Source organism: Miniopterus natalensis, chromosome 5, assembly GCF_054644295.1.
Source record: "Miniopterus natalensis isolate mMinNat1 chromosome 5, mMinNat1.hap1, whole genome shotgun sequence".
In the NCBI taxonomy this organism is placed as follows: domain Eukaryota; kingdom Metazoa; phylum Chordata; class Mammalia; order Chiroptera; family Miniopteridae; genus Miniopterus; species Miniopterus natalensis.
Window position 1 is genome coordinate 14833968 of NC_142085.1, and position 19145 is coordinate 14853112.

A 19145-nucleotide genomic window follows, 5' to 3' on the forward strand; every position below is an offset into this window, starting at 1 on the left:
GGAGACATTGCAAGCTTTGCTCCAGTGTGCAAGCAAAGGAAGAAAGTCACACGCACTGGGTGCTGGCCATGAGCAAGTCACCATTCTACTGACTTAAACCCTGAAACAGTCCTGTGAGATGATACCACAAAACAACTTGGCTATATAGGGTCACCTTGCCAGTAAGCAGTCCAAGAGATGTGACTCCAACGCCAAGGCGCCTTCTCCCCATCCCACTTTCTTCTATAACATCTTTTACACTCGCCAGCATCTGGCACTGTGTTGGGTCAGTACACACTAGGAGTGGATGAAGCCTCTCAGCACCCAAGAAGGGTGGAGGTGGAGAGGAGTTGTAAGGGTAGATGGAAAATAAAACAAACAATCGTTTTTGTCACCACTTCCTCTGGGCTGGGTCACAGTTTTTAACGGTGTGCAGCAGGCACATACAGTCTGGCACACGCACATCCACACCAAGAGCTATTTATTTACTTCCTTTGTCAGGGGTAAATACAGATCAGGTCAAAACAGGCTCCCCACAACCGCCGGGGGGTCTTCCCCAGGTGTTGATACAGCACTTGGCCTAGAGAAGTCACAGGTGGCCGCCTACTCGTGTCACCCGCCTCCCTTTAGCATGTGTACATCTGGTTTGCCAGGGAGACCTCATGTGCAGTGGGGGAAGCAGGAAAGGGGGGAGGGTGGCGGGGAAAGGCTTCGTCTCCCCTCCTCCAATGTGGGCCAGAGCAGGAAAATTCACCCACCCACCCAAAAGACTCAACAAGTGCTATGGCCTGAGGCTGGCCCAAGAGTTGGCACAGGGTGCTGGAGCCCCTGCTGGGCCAATCCTTACATTGCTGAATATTTTGGGGAGGATTGGGGCAGGGGGCATCTCCGGGGAGCAGGTAAACACCTACCCATGTAGTGGTACCATGGATCCTCATTGTCTGTGGACTAGCTGGGGAAGTGCAAGGCCAAGAGGGGCCCAAGGAGGAGCCTGAGAAACCAAAGGCCCCACAAAGGAAGTGTCCCCACACAGATTGCCATTTCCACACTACCCCCTTTCCTGGAGCAAAGAGGTGCAGTTGGTGAGCTGGGGTCGTGGGTAGTGGGAGGGAGGGATTCCACCAAACTGGAGCACTGGAAGGACAGCCAGGTTTGGAGGGGGAGTGAGACAAGACACCTCCCCTGGGCTCCGATGAGAAGTTACAAAACTCAACTGAGAAAAAGCAGATTCCACGCCTAGTAAGTGAGAGAGAAGTGAAACCGCAGCTCCCAAGCGTGCTCCACCCCCTCCCTGCTGGCACCCCACTCCCCTGCTACCCTAGCCCACACTGCACCTTGGTACCCCAAGATGGCAGGCATCCCGCTCAAGGGGCAGCCTGCCACATGCTTTCATGGGCTCCCTTTGGGCCTTCTGAGCTCTGGGCCACAAGGCTGGCTCTCAGAGCTGTGAGGGTCTGGTCTGCCCTCTATGGGGAGCAGGCAAAACCAAGGGCTTACAAGCTCCATAAGGTAAGGGACTGTGCCTGTCTTGGTTTTCTCTTTTACCCACACTGAACACAGTGCCTGGCACATCCATGATAGGTACTCAAAAAACAGACGATGGATGGATGGATGGATGGATGGATGGATGGATGGATGGATGGATGGATGGATGGAATGATGAATGAATGACCGAATGAATGACTCAGAGAGTGAAACTGCCTTCAGCATCTAGTCACCTGAAGATTCACCATCTCCAGAGTGGAAAACCATTTCCCTCATTTTTGACAAAGCTCAACCTCCTGCCTCAACTCTGCTCCCTTTCTGTCACTGAGACTGGCCCTGAGCACTCTGGAACTCTCCACCTGTCGCTCAGATGATTATATTTGATCCTCTTAACCACCTGAGGTGTGACCGTCTCTACCCCATCTGAGAACAGACAGCAGGGCCCCCCAAAGGGGCAAATATGGGCTCTGGTGAACCTCATCCTGATCCTACAGTGCTCCTGGGACAACGGCTCCACAGGACCTCCAAGGGGGCTTCTGGTCAGGGCAAGGGAGAATCAAACCCTCCTCCTCTGACCAGAGATGGGGCAGCCCAGGGAAGAGGGCATTAGCCAAGGGGGTGCCGGCCTCTCTGCCCTGGGCCTCCCCCAGAGAGAAGTCCATTTGAGAACCCTTCTCTTCTTAGAGGTTCCTCATATAAAAGCCACCCTCACACACGTGGCATGGCTCTCATGGTCCCTTCCCATCTAGATCCTATGGCAAAGATTGCTCATTGCCCCCCAGAATCCATTCCCCTTCATACTAGAAGCTCCAGTAATGATCCCCAAACCCCCTGCAGTGAAGTGTGGCACGTGACCAACTTCTACCCAAAGCGATAAGCGACCTGGCAATTTTTAGGCCGCGTCCTGAAAAGGAAGGGCAATGCCTTCTGCTTCCCTCTTCTCCTCTCCCACTGGCAGGGTCATGGACCTGGGAGATGTGGTTCTGTGATGTCTTCAACATCCCAGGGCACAGAGGAGCACCATCTCGGGAGGAACTCGGGTCCTCAACACTGCCAAGGGGGGCAGATCAGCCCCCAGACTTGTAGGTGAGAAATTTCCATTTTGTTTAAGGCCATGGTTTTTGAGTCTCTGTTAAAGCACTCTAACCTCCCCCAATGCCTTTCACAGTCCATTCTTTTTTTCAGTAATCCTCACCCAAGGATATGCTTTTATTGATTTTGAGAGAGAGAGAGAGAGAGACAGAGACAGAGAGAGAGACAGAGAGGGAGAAACATTGATGTGGGAGAGAAACATTGACTGGTTGCCTCCTGCACTTGCCCCAACCAGGGATCAAACCTGTAACCTTTTGGTGTTTGGGATGATGCTCCAACCCACTGAGCCAACCGGCTAGGGCTATCACAGTCCGTTCTTTGGTGCCAGGATATCAATGGGTAAAAGGTGTGTGAGTTAGACCTTGGTCTCCCCTCATCGGTGTCCTCAGCCCTTCAGCTGTCTCCCTGTCACCTAACTCCATCATATCTGATTTCCCATGCATCAGGAGGGTCTTCCAGGCAGATAAAACACCCCCCGAAGCCCACCCCAGCTACTGAAAAACTGAGGCAGGAGCTGAATGTCTCCCTCCCTCATAACGCACATCGATTCTTCCCGCAAACTGACCATTTCTCCGACTGTTTGTCTCCTTTGCGAGAAAAGCTTCTTCCATGCTCAGGGACCTGCTGCACCGTCGGGCCAACCCCGCGCCACGGGGAAGGTGGCGAGGAGGGCAGGAAATGCACAGGCCTCAGGTCGGAGCCCGCGAGTCCTCTCACCACTCACCAGCCATGTAACCCTGGACAAAGCTCTTAGGCTCTCAGCCTCAGTTTCTTCCTTTATAAAATATGGGTAAAAACTGTTTGCAGGTTTGTGGAGAGAACTTAAGATTTTATACCTGTAAGGCCCCTAGCAGTGTGCCTGGCACAGAGCGGTGCTCACTACACTGTGGCTGTTACTACCGTGGAGAGCGTGGGAATACTGAGGACAGAGCTGGAGAGCCCCGACTGCGCCCCCCGAGGAGGGCGGCTGGAAGGGGGGCAGAGCTGGGTGATACGGGGGACAGGAGGGAGAGACTCGGCGATGCCCGCGCGGGGCCAGAGGGCGGAGGGCGCAGCTGCGGTGTCTATCAGCTGCCTCCAGCTCACACAATTCCTGTGTCATCTCACGCTGTCCCCACCCGGCGTTCTGTCTGGGCTGGCCCCCCCCGCCACAGCCACCATTGTTGCCGCACCGTCAGCTGCTGCTCCTTTCCTCATCTTCCTTCCTGCCCCCGATAGGACGGAGGACGGGGCGGACGCACTGCCCTGCCCGGCCACCTCCCTACCCCTGCAGCCGGAGCTGCCGGGGTGTGTGTGTGAGAATGTGTGTGTGTGTGTGAGTGTGTGTGAATGTGAGTGTGTGAATGTGAGTGTGTGTGGCTGTGTGTGTGTGAATGTGAGTGTGTGAATGAGTGTGTGAATGTGAGTGTGAGTGTGTGAATGTGAGTGTGTGAATGTGTGTGTGTGTGTGTGTGTGAATGTGAGTGTGTGAATGTGAGTGTGAGTGTGTGAATGTGAGTGTGTGTGTGTGAATGTGAGTGTGTGAATGTGAGTGTGTGAATGTGTGTGTGTGAGTGTGTGTGAATGTGAGTGTGTGAATGTGAGTGTGTGTGGCTGTGTGTGTGTGAATGTGAGTGTGTGAATGAGTGTGTGAATGTGAGTGTGAGTGTGTGAATGTGAGTGTGTGAATGTGTGTGTGTGTGTGTGTGAATGTGAGTGTGTGAATGAGTGTGTGAATGTGAGTGTGAGTGTGTGAATGTGAGTGTGTGAATGTGTGTGTGTGTGAGTGTGTGTGAATGTGAGTGTGTGAATGTGTGTGTGTGAATGTGTGTGTGAATGTGAGTGTGTGAATGTGAGTGTGAGTGTGTGAATGTGAGTGTGTGTGTGTGAATGTGAGTGTGTGAATGAGTGTGTGTGGCTGTGTGTGTGTGAATGTGTGTGTGAGTGATTGCGTAAGTTGTGTGAATGTGTGTGTGTGAATGTGTGTGTGAATGTGTGTGAATGTCAGTGTGTGTGAATGTGTGTGTGAATGTGTGAGAGTGAGTGTGAGTGTGTGTGTGTGTGTGTGAGTGAGTGTGTGTGTGGGTAAGAGCCCAGGCGCCGCAGACAGTGGGGCTGGGGTCCATGCCCGCTCCCGTAAGTCGCACGGCCTGTCTAACCCTTCAACTTCCTCGCCCGCCAACAGGGACAGTGCGCTACTGGGAAGGGGGGACCAAGGTCACGACGGTGAGCACCTTGCGCAGGGTCTGGCAAGTGTTCAAGAAATGTCGCCTATGGTCGGTGTGGCCTCTTGGGCATGTGACCTGTGCAGTCACACAGACCCATGCCCAAAAGGGCCCCACTTGATTTAATGCCCTGTTGTGACCACCCTGAAATTCTCAGTAATTTTGGAACCAAGGGCTCTGCACACTGGGCAGCTGGTCCTGGCGCAGTTGGCATGCATTTACGGAGTCTGCTGGTGGGGGAGGGGGGCTTATGTCCGAGAGGAGATGCCCAACTGTCTGCTCGAGAGATGGGGCATTAACGGACCTTGGGGACCTCACGGGAGTCATTTAAGCACAGTAATGTGGGATCCCACCAGGTTGCCAGCAGTCAGGGACTGAGAGAGTAGTGAGATCCTCCGTACGCACCCTCACTGGAAAATGGGGGTGTGGAGGGTACCCCCCTAGACAGCCAGGCCAGTGGGCCGTCTTGCAATCCCACTGCTACCTTCTCTCAACCAGCCTCCTACCCCGATGTACATCAGAGCAAACACCCACCCACCTGCTCCCTGGATGTGATCCTCTGTGTGCCCAGGACACCGGCTATGGACAAGCTCAGGAGTACGGAGTCATGTCCAGAGTCCCTACAGCTTTGGGACATGGAAGAAGCACGTGGTGGAAACCAGTGCTGCACCGAAGCCCCTCAGTGCCCAGGTCTAGCTGAGTCTCACTGTTCAGTTTGGAACCAGAATGGGGGTGACATAGAAGAAGGGGCGTTAGTTACCACTGGTGGCCCAGGAGCTTGGCCCAGCCCAGGAGATGGAGAATATCTGCTCCTTCTAGCTCCTTGAGTTTTAATCCCAGGTTAGCACACCTACAAAGGAGTCTGGGGTGTTTTGAGCAGTGACTGGAACCCTCAGGAGACATAGAGCCTTGCAAGGGGGTGGTTTGGGGGGGCTGGGGGTACCCCTAGGCACTATGGTGAGGAATGACTTCCAGAGCTGTCAGAAGCCACCTCGGGAGGCACATCTTGTACCTTCTCTCCCCTACCCTCCTGGACTGCAAGTTCCCAGCGGCCAGGGCCCACCCGCAGGGAGGCTGACCAGATGTTGGCAGACCCGGCCATCAGGACCACGGCACACCCTTCTCCCCACCCACCCCAGGCTGCCCAGGTCCTGCCTCAGCTTCCCCAGGCTCGCCCCCACAGCCCAGCCCTCCTGTTCCTGGGCCTTCGTGGAGCAGCCCCGTGTGAGTGAGGGTGGCCCGGTCCGGCAGGTGGAGGCCCTGGATGAGCCCCCTCTCCATCCGCCTCCGGCCACCTGTCCCGAGCACTCACTCCCTTCCAGACAGCTGGAGTGGCCCCGAGCCTCCGCTCCGGGAGGGTGGGTGTGGGAAGGTTCCGAGGGAGCTCAGCCAAGGCCGGGCGGAGGCCCTCCTGGCCGCCGGGATGCTGAGTGTGCATGCATGGGGGGGCGCTTGGAATAAGTGGGAAGTGGGGGTGGGATCAGAGAATGGAATGCGGAGTTCATTCTCCTGGGGGCACAGCTGTTTATTTTGATCTCCCCTGTCAGCTGCTGCATATTCCTTATCTTGGGGCTCAATCCAGGCTCCACCTCCTTCTCTGTTGCTGAGCTGGGGGAGGCAGATACTGGATACAGCCCTGCTCCCTGCTCTCACCGCCTTAGTTCCCACTGCTCCAGGCTGCTAAGGGGACAGGCCCCCCAAAGAAATGCCTGCCTCGCACTTCAGACCCACTCTGTGCCCATCCACGGTAACTAGGTCTTCAAAGTGAGTCATCTAACGTCAAGACCCACCCCCAATGGCCATGACAGCCTGAGCTGGTCACCCCAGAGTTGCCTGCATATTTCAGTGTTACTGGTGCCACAGGACTTAAAGGGCCGGCACAGAGTGCTGGATTGCTTGGGAACTTGGGGCAAAGACAGCTGTCACCTCCCAGGCCGCACCAGGCTCTCTTCTAGGCGGTCACACGGTTTACTGAGCACTTACTGTCTCCAGTGAGATGCTATGAAAATGATAAGGCTGATTTTCTATACACTTATGGAAACACAACTCATGACTGGTTTTGCATTTTTCATGTTTTTACAGAACCAGAACATTTAGAAAAAGTGAAAAAAAGTAGAAACAAATTCACCCATAGTTTCACTGCCCCCAAAACAACCACTGCTAACATTTTGGTATATTTTCTTCCAGTCTTGTCTCTATTTGTGCATGTGTGTCTGTGTGTGTAAAATATATAGATGTAAATACATTGTACGTATAATATGTATATTCTAATTTTTTCCCTTAACGTTACCATGTAAGAAATCTTTGTGATATCACATATTTTTGCAGTTGACATTTTTAATGGCTAACATTTCATTTGAAATACTGTAAACATATTTTCCTTATGACTTTCTTAATAATATTTTCTTTTCTCTAACTTACTTCGTTGTAAGAATATAGTATATGATGCATATAACATACAACGTGTGTGTCAACTGACTGTCTATGTCATCGGTAAGGCTTCTGGTCAAGAGTAGGCTATTAGTAGTTTAAGTTTTGGGGGAGTCAGAAGTCACACATAGATTTTTGACTGTGTGAGGGGTCAGTGCCCGAACCCCGTGTTGTTCAAGGGTTGACTGTACATGCTCTATTGTGAGGCCTTTCCATTGTTCCACATTTTTGTCACTGTACATAGCACTATGCTGAAAACCACGGGACAATGTTTTTCTGCATTCAGAATTATTTAAGTTAGGATCGAGCCTGGAAAGTAGAACTACCCAGGCACAGGGTCAGGATGTTTTAGAGGCATTTGATTCTGATACCTATAGCCAACCTGCTTTCTGAAGGGAGAATTTACCACTTGACAAGGCCACCAGCAAGGCCATGCCCGTTTAGATCCACTCCTGTGTAAGGACACCCCTCACCATCAGATGTCTTTTTGTGTGCCTAAGTCACAGTACCAACGTTCTGTAGACTACTCTTGTTTCGCTGCTGAGCAACCAATGCCAGTAACACTGCCTCTTCCTTTCAGGGGATTCCCTCTCTTCCAGGCTGCCTGACTCCTGGAAACTGGAGAGGCTGGCCCATCCATTCCTACCACGCCTGACCAGGCAGAGGTGACCGGTTGGCTGCTGACATCTCCTCATCTCTCTATAGGTCCCTCTGCCCAGCCCTTGGGCACTTTCCAGTTTCTGCCCATTTCCAAACCTGGTTTTGCAGCCTTTCTGGTGAGTCTATGAGTCCCCAGCCTTCTTCCAATGAATTCCTTTTGCCTCATATTGGACAATTCGTTTCTGCTGCTTGAGAGTACTGACACCTCTCCAACTTAGTGTTTTCCAAATTGCACGTGAGGACGCTTTCCTGGGTGATGAAGCTCATCATGACCACAATTTTTTAAAAATGGTACAGCAGCCTGGCCAGTGTGGCTCAGCGGCTGAGCATCGACCTAGGATCCAGGAGATCCAGGTTCAATTCCGGGTCAGGGCACATGCCCGGGTTGTGGGCTCCATCCTCAGCGGGGGGTGTGCAGGAGGCAGGCGGTCAATGACTCTCTCATCATTGATGTTTCTCTCTCTCCCTCTCCCTTCCTCTCTCTGAAATCAATAAAGATACTTACATAAATAAATAAATAAAAAGAAAAAAAAATGGAATAACAGAGTAAAAAAAAAAACACCAAAAATACATCATCCAGAGTAAGGGAAAGCACTGTTTAGTGCAATTTGTGTGTTTCATATACATATATATACACACGTGTGTTTAAGTGTGTATAAAATGGGTTAAAATAAAATAACATTTCTAGTTTAGAAAAACACAGCCCTAATTGAACTTGAGCTACTTGGGAATAAAGAGCAGATAATCTCTGATGTTTTTAGTATTTCTCTCCAAATCTTCAGCATCTAGAAAAATGTAATTCCTTGCCAAGAGAACAGTATATTTCAAGGCCCACCCACTATTTCCTCTCCTCATTCATAGCTTGACATCTCCTCTTACCCTTTACTTAATGACACTTAGTGACAACGGACATCTCCTCCTCCTGGTCTTGAAATTTCTGTTAATGGCACCAATATTCTACCAGCAACCCAGGTTGAAATATTCTGGGGGCGTTAATTCTTGATTACTGTCACTCATTCATCTACTGAGCACCTACTGTCGCCCAGTAGGAGAGAAGGCATGCAAGCAGCCAACTACAACATGTGGCCACATACTTCATCTATGAAGTATGCATGGTGCCGCACGGGGGAGGGAAGAGCAATTGCACAGAGCGGACGATTCTTCTTACCTTCCTACCAAATAATTACTAAGCTCTGTCGCTTTTACCTTCAAAATATTTTGCCAAATCACCCCTCATTTCCATTTCTACCACTGTCACCCTAGTTTTGACCTTTTTTATAGTTTGTGTAGACTCTCTCGCCAATCCTGCTTTTCTGCTAATGCCCTAGAAATCATCTTAAAACAGTTCTCATCGTGCCACTTCCTTTCTCAAAAGCCTTCAATGGCTCCCCATCGCCTGCTAAATGAAGTCCAAACTCCCTAATCCAATACTGTTAATTCAGCTTCTTCACCATCACCCAAAGAGTCCTTTTCAGCTCGATGTCCCACTAGGCCAGATACCCTCTAGGACAGTCGGCAAGGTCCTTCCTTTCCAACTGCCTATCTGTTCATGTACATCAACTAAAACAACACACAGCGACAGACTGAGGCAGAAGCGGAGCTGATAATCCAGCTGTCTTCTATTAAGCCAGCATTAAAGAGATTTGCAAAAATGTAAAACAAGGCCACACTCCTCACTGATTTTTTTCACTTTGGAACAAACATATAGTTATACTTTTATAAAAAATATGATGCTATGTTAACAGGAACATAGCATCCTATTGTTACTTTAAAGGAATTAAGTATTTTTTAAACTTCTCATTTAAATTGTTTTTAATAGAAATTAAATGTCAACAGCTACAACCTTCAAAGCAGAAGCTCTTTGGGATCCTCAATAATTTTTTTTTTACTCCTATCTGAGGATATTTTTTCCATTGCTTTTCGGGGGGGGGGGAACATGAATGTGAGAGAGACACAACAATTGGCTGCCTCTCACACTCGCCCATACTGGGCCGGGAAAAAATCTGCAACCCAGGTCCGTGCCCTTGATGGGGAATCGAACCTGAGACCCTTTGGTGGGTGGGCCGACACTCTAACCACTGAGCCACACGAGCCAGGGCTACTGGAGTATTTAAACCATTAAAAAAACAAGAAGTGGTCATATTAAGAACAATTAATGTTATAGAAATAATAATGATTCTAGAAAAAGCCACTAGTTATTTTAGGAAGAATCAATAATAGTACAAAACAAGTTAGCCTAATAATTGGCATAGAAATAAGAACAAAAAAGGATTATTTCTATAATATGACTTTCAGTAAAAAACTCAGATATTCAGAAAAGTAAAAACATACAAAAGCAACCACCATTTAAAATAGAATTTCTCATCAAGTCCATCCCTCTTTTATTTTCTCAAATGACACCTCTGAGAAGAAATTCCTGGTTAATCCATCCAAAAGCAACTGCTCCTTCCTCCCCACTCCCACAGCACTGTCCCTCAACCCTTTCTTGTGGCTCCGGGAGCCCGTAAGAGCCCATAAGCGAGTGCATACTGAATTCCTAAATGTGCAAATTAACTATCATAAATTCACTGGTATCTACTGGAGAAGACACCAGCCCACCACAGAAACCTACGTAATGTTTATACAATGTGGTCCCTCACCCCGAGCCCAACATTATGTTCCACCAAAGACTCTGCCATCTGTTCCAATAAAATCTGGCTGTGCTGGAGATTCTTAGAGATGGCAGAAAATGCACAAACTATGTATACTGTGTTTTATGAGCAGCTTAAGGAGACTTGAATGGTAACTTTGATGTGTGTTTTGTTTTACACTAACTTTGAACCCAACACTGTATAAAATGTAGCTCTACTATAAAAGAAGATTGGATGACCCTCTGAGACCTATATTGTTGGAGGGAAATACCAGGTGGGTGAGCCCAGGAGTCCCAGACTTATGTAGTCCTGTCCTCTGGACACAATATGTGACATCCACCCCGGGCCAGGGCTACTGCCCTTTTCTGGGTGGGGTATCTTAAAGGTCAAGGTTGCATTTCCAGCATTAGCACCCAGCTTAACCACCAACTCCTGAGGTGTGCCCCTAAGCCACTGCCCTGGTGCCACACCCTGCCAAAGCCTGAGTCTGGGGAGAGAAAGGAAAGGAAAATGAGCGTTGGAGGGGGAGCTGGAAGGAGAACTTGTTTTCCCCATCACCGCAGCTGGGGCGGCTGTGGTTGGGCTGATTCACCCCGGGCTCCTCAGATAGGTTAGGGCCCCAGCCCCACCTAGCAAAGTTCACATCGCCACCGCCCACTCCTGCTTCCTGGGTCCTGTGTGACACCTGACCTGCCAGCTGGGGCAGGGCTGGGCCATCCTTGCTCCTTCCCTTCCATCTTGCTTGGTTTAGTGGCCAACCCTGAAACTCTGGCCAGGAGCACTGAGGGACAGGGGAGGCTCTGGGCTTGCCTGGGGGACTCGATCCGCAACATCTCACCTCCCCGTAGACACGCCCGGCATCCACAAACCCACCGTGACACACAGAAGCAGCTCAGAGGCCTACCAGCCTGCCCCACCTATCCTGGCTGTCAGGACAATGTCTTACCAGGGAACTTGTCCTCTCACACTCCCCCTGGTGGGTGGGCACACACGCGTGCAAAGACACACGCAGACACACAATGTGAGTGGAAAGTCAGGTCGGAGTTCCTTTAGCCACCAGGCTCTCCGGACTGACTAGCTGTTTGATCTGGGGCAAGTTCCTTAACCTTTGGGCCTCAGTTTTCCATCTGTAAAATAAGGAAACTGCCTAGGATTCTTATGAGGAATAAATGAGAAATGAGTTAATAAATATCATATCTATTGAAAACTTAGATCTTCACAAATGGCACACAGTGTATGTAGGCACTTAGAACAGTCCCTGGCACGTGGAAGTATTGTGCGAAGATACACTATTATTCCCCAACATCTTCGCTGCCACGGGCCTGGGAAGAAATGCGGATTCAGAGAAATCCACAAAATCCATTCCTACAAGGAATACCAAAAATGCCTCCCAGAAGCCGTGTCAGAGGGAAGGCAGGGAAGGAGCAGGGAGAACAAGACTTTCTGAGGACCACCCAGGAGGCACCAAGCTCACGTCTAGTGGCTGTAAAGGGAGTTTTGAGTTGGAACTCAAGAGGCTGGGCCCAGGCAGGAAAAGACTCTGTTTCCTTGGAGATCAGGAGACCTGAGAGTAAAACTCAGCCTGGTCCTAGAGGTGAAAGTTAAGTCAATTCCAAGAACAGATGGAGGCTGCCCTGGGACCAGCAGGCATGAGCTGACTAGAAGGAAAAAAAGACAGGCCTGAGAGGGTCTGGCCTGCACTCAGCCACCCAGTACATCTGAGAGTTTGTAACCCCCCAGATCCTCTCCCACTGTGATGAAAATAGACTCCACATCTGAATGGTCTCCAAGTTTGTGGTTCTGTAACAGATACTGCTCAGAGAAAAGGGAAGGGCCTGGAAGGAAAGGAGAAAGCAGCCTTGACTCTCGGGGGCCTCGTGTTGGGAGGGAACAGCACTCCTCCCCTCCATAATCCAAAGACAGCTTGAGGTGTCCACTTGCCAGAGAGGAATAAACCTTCCCCTGGGTCTCACTCAGAGCTGATTCTGACCAGAGCACCCAGCAGAGTGAGCTGATAAGCTGGAGCTTAGGAAAGGGTCTGTCACACAGACGGATGCTTCCAGGGAGACAGGCAGCCTGGGGGCCCTATGTCCTGTCCTCCCTCTCTTCCCCTAGCCGGTCCTCTCCTCCTCCCACAGCCTGCAACATCTCCAGCTGGAGCCCAAGTTGGAGCCCAAAGTCTGCATCTGTCTGAGGCCCTGCTGCGGCTTCCTTTCCCAGAACTCGGGGCCCTGGGAAGGGGCAGAGGACAGGCCTGGAGGGAAGGGAACAGAGAACTGGAGGGAGGGTTAGCTGGAGCCGACAACACTGGGGCCAGAAATGGGAGTTTCTGGGACAGCCCCAATTTCAAATATTCTGTCCAATTGTCTGACCACAGGCCAGAACTTGTGGGCTGACTTTTATTTTAGGAAAAAGGGTGAAATGAAGTCATAGGTGGGATGGTGAGGAAAGAACACAGAGCTGCCTCTTGGTTTTGGGGTAGCCCCCATGTCCACCCTAAGGATTTCTGTCTGGGAGGTGATGAGGATGATGATATGATGATGACAGAGGCCATCACCTATAAGGGCGTGTGCCTGCTTGGCACTTTGCAGGGCTTTGTGTGTTATCTCATGAGCCTGGTGCAGAGTGTGGGCTCTGAAGCCTCAGCCCCTGACTCTGTGTGACCATTCTGTGCCTCAGTTTCCTTGTCTATAAACGTATAATAATAGTGCCTCCCTCATAGACCTGTTGTGAGGACACGAATAGCCCACACTTGTAATGCAGTATACACACAATGAACATGAGCCATTGTTGGAATATTACTCAGCCATGAAAAAAACAATGAAATCTTGCCATCTGCGACAACATGGATGACCCTAGAGGGTATTGTGCTAAGTGAAATAAGTCAGAGAGAGAAAGACAAACACCATATAATTTCACTTATATGTGGAATCTAAAAAACAAAATAAACAAACAAACAGAAACAAGCTCATAGATACAGAGAACAAATTGATTGTTGTCAGATGGGAAGGGGGTGCGGGGTGGGTGAAAAAGGGGAAGGGATTAAGACGTACAAATTGCCAGATGTAAAAAAAAGTCACAGGGATATAAAGTACAGCACAGGGAATATAGTCAATAATACTGTAATAACTACTTATGGTGTCCGGTGGGTACTAGACTTATCAGGGTAAGAGTCTATCTTAATTTATTTTTAAGTTATATAAACGTCTAATCTCTATGTTGTACACTTGAAACTAACATAACATTGCATGTCAAATGTAGTTGAAAATTAAAAAATAATAACAATAATAGTAATTAGCCATTGTTAATCGTCCCAGTGAGGCAGGGGCTATATTATGCCCACTTTGGAGGAACTCAGGGAAGGAGCCAAGCTAGGACTCAAATCATGGTGGTTTCCCTACTTAGCACAGGTTCTCTGAGCCACCTCATGAGTGAAAGTACGGATTAACGGTTATGTGCACAAACTTTACAGCCAAATGGCTGAGTCAGACTTCCAGCTCAGCCACTAACAAGTTGTGTGAATGCACTCATTTGAGCTGCTTAACACTTGATGCCTTGGTTGGCTCATCTATAAAATGGGAGTCCTGCCTCACAAGGTTGTTGGGGAGAGTACATGAGTTACTAACTGCTTGGAACACTACTAGTTATGGCCTCTTTCTCTGGGCCTGCCCTCCACCGTGTCCTCTAGCCACAGGGCTTATAAATGCACTCTCTGTCCCAGCTCACACTGGGCCCTGCCTGCAGTGTCCCTGGGGCCCCAATGGCTCTGTGCCTTCCTAAGGGACTGGAGTGGAAGCAAGCAGATCTGAGTCAACAAACAGGCACCAAGCAACCCCTTTCCTCCCCCCCCTCCTTCCTAAAGACACTGCTTCAGCCCTGCCCCCCCAACCTAGGTGTGGCTGTCCTAGGGGAATTTCTACCAGGGTGGGAGAACTGGTCAGTCCACTGAGGACAAATAATTTCAGAGAGGTGTGGCTTTTGAGGCCCCTTAAAGGAGATAACATGGGTGTCATGCCTTTGAAGGGTCCGAAAAGCCATGCCACCTTAGGTACCCTGCCATGCCCACATTGGGCTCACACATGAATTTTTCTATTCAAGGGCAAAGGAAGGTCAGGGAGGGGAAAGAAAAAGTGTAGGAGGGAGGGGATTTCTGACATGGAGAAGAGAGCCTGCCCCAGGGCCAAAGGCCTGCTCGGTCTAGCCTGAGCCTTGAGGAGGCCTAAGAGGCATTTTATGAGGTTGTGCTGGGTCAAAAGTAGCTCTCTGGGCCCTGGTATGTAGATAGCTGGGGACCGGGTGGGGGACAGGCCCCGCCCAACGATATGGCTGCTGAAGGACCAGGTGGCTCTCTTCACCCAATCCAGCAGCCTCTGAAGGGACACACTGGGCAACAGCCCCATCTGGTGGACAAGAAGGGGACCACCAAGGGCCCGGGAGTGAGGAGGAGATAAAATGACAAGGGAGGGAGGCAGGCGAATGACTACAGGCGAGGTTTAGAGGTGGAAGGGGCTTTAGGGTCTCCCTGGTGGTAGGAGCCCCTTCAAAGCCTGTGCTCTAGACTCCCTTAGACCAGGAATTGGCTTCTTCAGAAGGCAATTAGGCAATTACTGGTTAGAAAGCGTCTATGCTTTTTAGAAATCTGCCTCCACCTGGCCCCTCTACCTGGGGGTTTCCAAAGGCAACATTTCAAATATCTGAACACAGCTATAGTGTCCCTCCTCAAGCTTCTTCCCATCTGGCTCTGCCTTCCAGAGTTTGACCTCAAGCTTTCACCAACTATGTCTTCTTTTTTCACTCAGTTGTTCTTTTTTTTTTAAAAGCCATTTTTTGAAAAGTATGTTTTTATTGATTTTTTAGAATGAGAGGAAGGGAGACAGAGAGAGGCAGAGAGAGAGAGACTGCACCGGTTGCAACCTGGGGATGCGCCCTGACCAGGAATTGAACCTGTGACCTTTTGGTGCACAGGATGACCCTCAACCACCCGAGCCACACTGGCCAGGGCTGGGTTGGTCTTTTTTAATATACTAACTTCCAAGAAATCCCTTCTAATTCTATACCCAGGCCATCTCCTCCCTACACTAGCAGTAGCATTCTTTTTTTCTTTAACCTCACCTAGGACATTCTTTCCATTGCTTTTCAGAGAGAGGGAAGAGAGAGAGAAACATCAATGTGAGAGAGACACATAGATTGGTTGCCTCTCCCACTTGCTCCAACCGGGGCCGGGGAGCGATCCTACAACCAAGGTACCTGCCCTTGACTGGAGTTGAACCTGGGACTCTTCAGTCCGAGGGCCGACACTCTATCCTCTAAGCCAAATGAGCTAGAGCAGCAGCAGCATTCTTTTTTCTTTTTTTTCTTTTTTTTAAATATATCTTTATTGACCTCAGAGAGAGCAAAGGAGAGGGAGAGGGAGAGAGACAGAAGCATCAACGATGAGAGTGTGTCATTGATCGGATGCATCCTGCACGCCCCCCACTGGGGATCAAGCCGAAACCCCCGCATGTGCCCTGACCGGGAGTCGAACCGCGACCTCCTGAATCCCGGGTCATTGAGCCACGTCCGGCCGGGCAGCAGCAGCATTCTTAATACATGTTTGGGGTTCAATCTCCCTACTGTTGAGTCTGATACATTGGGGAGGGTGATGTTGGGGGAGGTGATGCTCTGTTTGGGGGTTAATTTAGACATCAAGAGCACAGGCTTTGAAATCAGAGAGAGCAGCGATCAAATCCGATCACTTACTAGCTGTGTGACCCTCAGGCAAGTCTCTTAAGCTTTTCTGAGTCTGTTTCCCCAACTGTAAATTGGGGATAGGGGTACTTGCTACAAGAAGTTGTGGTGAATATTAAACAAGGGAGGCAAAACATTTAGGACAGCTCCTGGCAACATCACCCAGCTCCTAAGTGGCCATTGTAACCACATTCCTCTGAGGAACGCAGGCTGCAGGGAGTGTTTTGGGGAAGAGCATGGTGAAACGGAAAAAGGAGAAAAGAAGACTTTCTGGAGTTAGGCAGCCTTTATGCACCAGCATAAATCCCAGGTGAAACCCCCAAAATGGTTACCTTGTTCCAATACCATTTCTAGGCCTGTCTCTGGCCACGCCCTCCTGTTGTACCGGGGCAGGCCTCAACAGCTCTTTAAAACTTGGAGGTTTTAAAAGTTAAATGTCTTTGAGGGCAAGAGAAACACACCAAAATAAACACATCTACCGGCTGGGCATTGAAAGAGAAACTTGGCAGGGGCCCCAGAACTTTCCCCACCCCAACCCTCCCTAAACTTCCTCTTGCGGTTTCTCAAGAGTACAACCTGTCCTCTCTCCCCAGGCAGAAGTGTGCCTGGAACAGGGGGCTGGGGCACCCAAAGGTCCCACCGTACCCTTCTATGATGAGGGAGGGTGTATATGGTGGTGGGGGGACTGAGGAGCAGCCTGGAGGCCTGCATACTTCTGAATGTCCACATCCTGCTTACCTGTTACCATCCCCCCAACACACACCCCTCTCTGAAAGACAGTGGTGGGGGTGGATTGACTGCAGGCAGAGAGGACAGCCTCAGGGCTTCCCCAGATCTGTGCAGGGGGCTCTTAGTGAGAAACCTAGTTTCAGAAAGGTAATGGGAAAATGGCTGGAATCCATGGAATCTCTGCCCCGTGGCCTGGTTCCTATAATGGGCCCTGTCCCAGCCTGCCTGGAGGTATGGGGACAGATCCACAGATGCACCTTTGGGATGCAGCAGCTGTGGAAAGGAGGTGAACATCTTAAGACTGCTTCCACTCCTTCGCAGTCTTCCCTACTCAGCTGCCAAAAAGGGCTGTTCCTCCTGGAATCTAGAATATGAGGGTCCCTGCTATTCTTAAAGATTCCCAACAAAAGAGGTGTATTGGTTTCCCACCTCCCAGATTCTGGCACATCACATCCATGCTGAGTTCTTCCTTGCATCAAACCTTGGTCTGTTCCTCTTGGTGAGTGAGGCTTAGGAAAAACGCGTAGTCGTGCGCGCACACAAACACACAACCATTAGGAGAGGATACCAGTTCTGTGCAGTCACCCCAGCCCTACCAATCCTACTCCAGACCTGCTGGGGCGCCCCGTAAATGGTATCAGCACACATGCAGCGCTAACAGATTACTCTCCTCTGTGTTACCCAAGACACAGAACCATGGAGTCCCTTTTGGAAACTCCTAAGCCCCTGGCTCCAGTGCACATTCTATGTGGTCAGTCAAGGAGGCAGGTTTTCCCAGTGGTTAGAACAGGGACTTCCAAGTCAAAAGACTTAAGTTTCAATCCCAGCTCTGCTGTTTCCTTCTGGTGTCCTCTTTAGGAAAATTACTACTTTCCTACTTTGCCTGAGTTTCCTCCAGCTGCTTACCTCATAGGGACTATTCAGAGGATTAAATAAGACATTACACCTAAAACATTTAGAAGAGTACCTGACAGCTATATAAGCACGAGCTAGCATTCTGAGCCCTTGAGGGAAGGAAACAGGAAAGAGAAGGTGTGTGGGACCTTGGTCATGGTCTCAAGGACCAGGCATAGTCTGGGATCCAGCTGGAATTCTCGGAGATGCCTGTGATTCTAAATTCCAGAGGGGCGAAGCTCTGCCTTCTTTACCATTCTGGCCTCCACACCTAGCCTATGAGACAGAGTATGGCCACAGAAGGCAGGTGTTGAATGAATCCATAAATTGTTGTGCCAGCCATCTCCCAAAGGAGCCTGAGAATTCAAAGAGCAGAAATGCAATGGGAGAGCCGGTTCTCTTCACCCATGTCTGGTCTCAAAGAGAACTGCGGTGGGGGGTGTAAAGCATGGATTTGTTAAAGGAAACAGCCCTAGAGTCCAGGGATGAGGAGTGGGTGCCCCAAGATTGTGTGGACTGTTGCATAACCCCCAGGTGAACACTCCCAGCTGTACCTAGCTGAGAATTTCTGAGTTTGGGGGGACCAGCCCTTTCCCTGAATTCATCCTGTTTATTACCACCTCTTCTTCATGCCTAGACAGGGGGTTAAATCTGGGTCCCCATGGTATCCCAATGCCCACCACTGTAGTCAGGGTTCAGTACAATTCTGTGGAATGGATTAAGTGTCTCCAAAGACTTCCCACCACTTCTCTCAGAACCCAACTCAAATGTCCTCTTCTCTCTGAAGCCTTCCCAGCCGCCCCAGCTCGATGCCTTATCTCTGTCATTCATGACCCACACTAGCTGTAGGTTAGTAACTTCACTGCACCCTCAGCATCCAAAACAATCCCAGACACACAGTAGGTGCTCCATCACTGCTTGGAAACAAATGCATTCATGTTCCCTAAATAACAGCAACTGCTTTCTTCAGTTATTCCTCTTGTTGACACAGAAGAGGCTAAGGCCATCATTTAGGTACCCATCAGACACCAGAGGATGAACACAGGGGTTCTTCCTTCCAATCCTGTCCCCCCTCGGCTCTGGCTGGCAGGAGAACCCGAAGGCTCCCTGCCCACACCGGTCCCGCCCTCCTACTCAGCTCCCACCTCCAGCTCCGATATATGAACCACCACCACCCACCGGGCATCCAGATCGGCTTGGCAGGGGGCTGTGCCAAACAGAAAGAACTCGGGGCTTTGGTGGGGCGTCTCTGTCCTTTGCTCAGAAAGTGACCTGAGCTCTGTGGGACAACCAGGAGGCGAGGAGAGCGCGGTGA

The 19145-nt window shown here is 50.1% G+C and overlaps 1 protein-coding gene across 1 annotated transcript in view; it reads right to left on the minus strand.

Annotated features, from left to right (window-relative positions):
- Positions 1 to 19145, minus strand: part of CCND3 (cyclin D3) — an 80289-nt gene that overhangs the window by 60914 nt on the left and 230 nt on the right. The window lies entirely within an intron of this gene.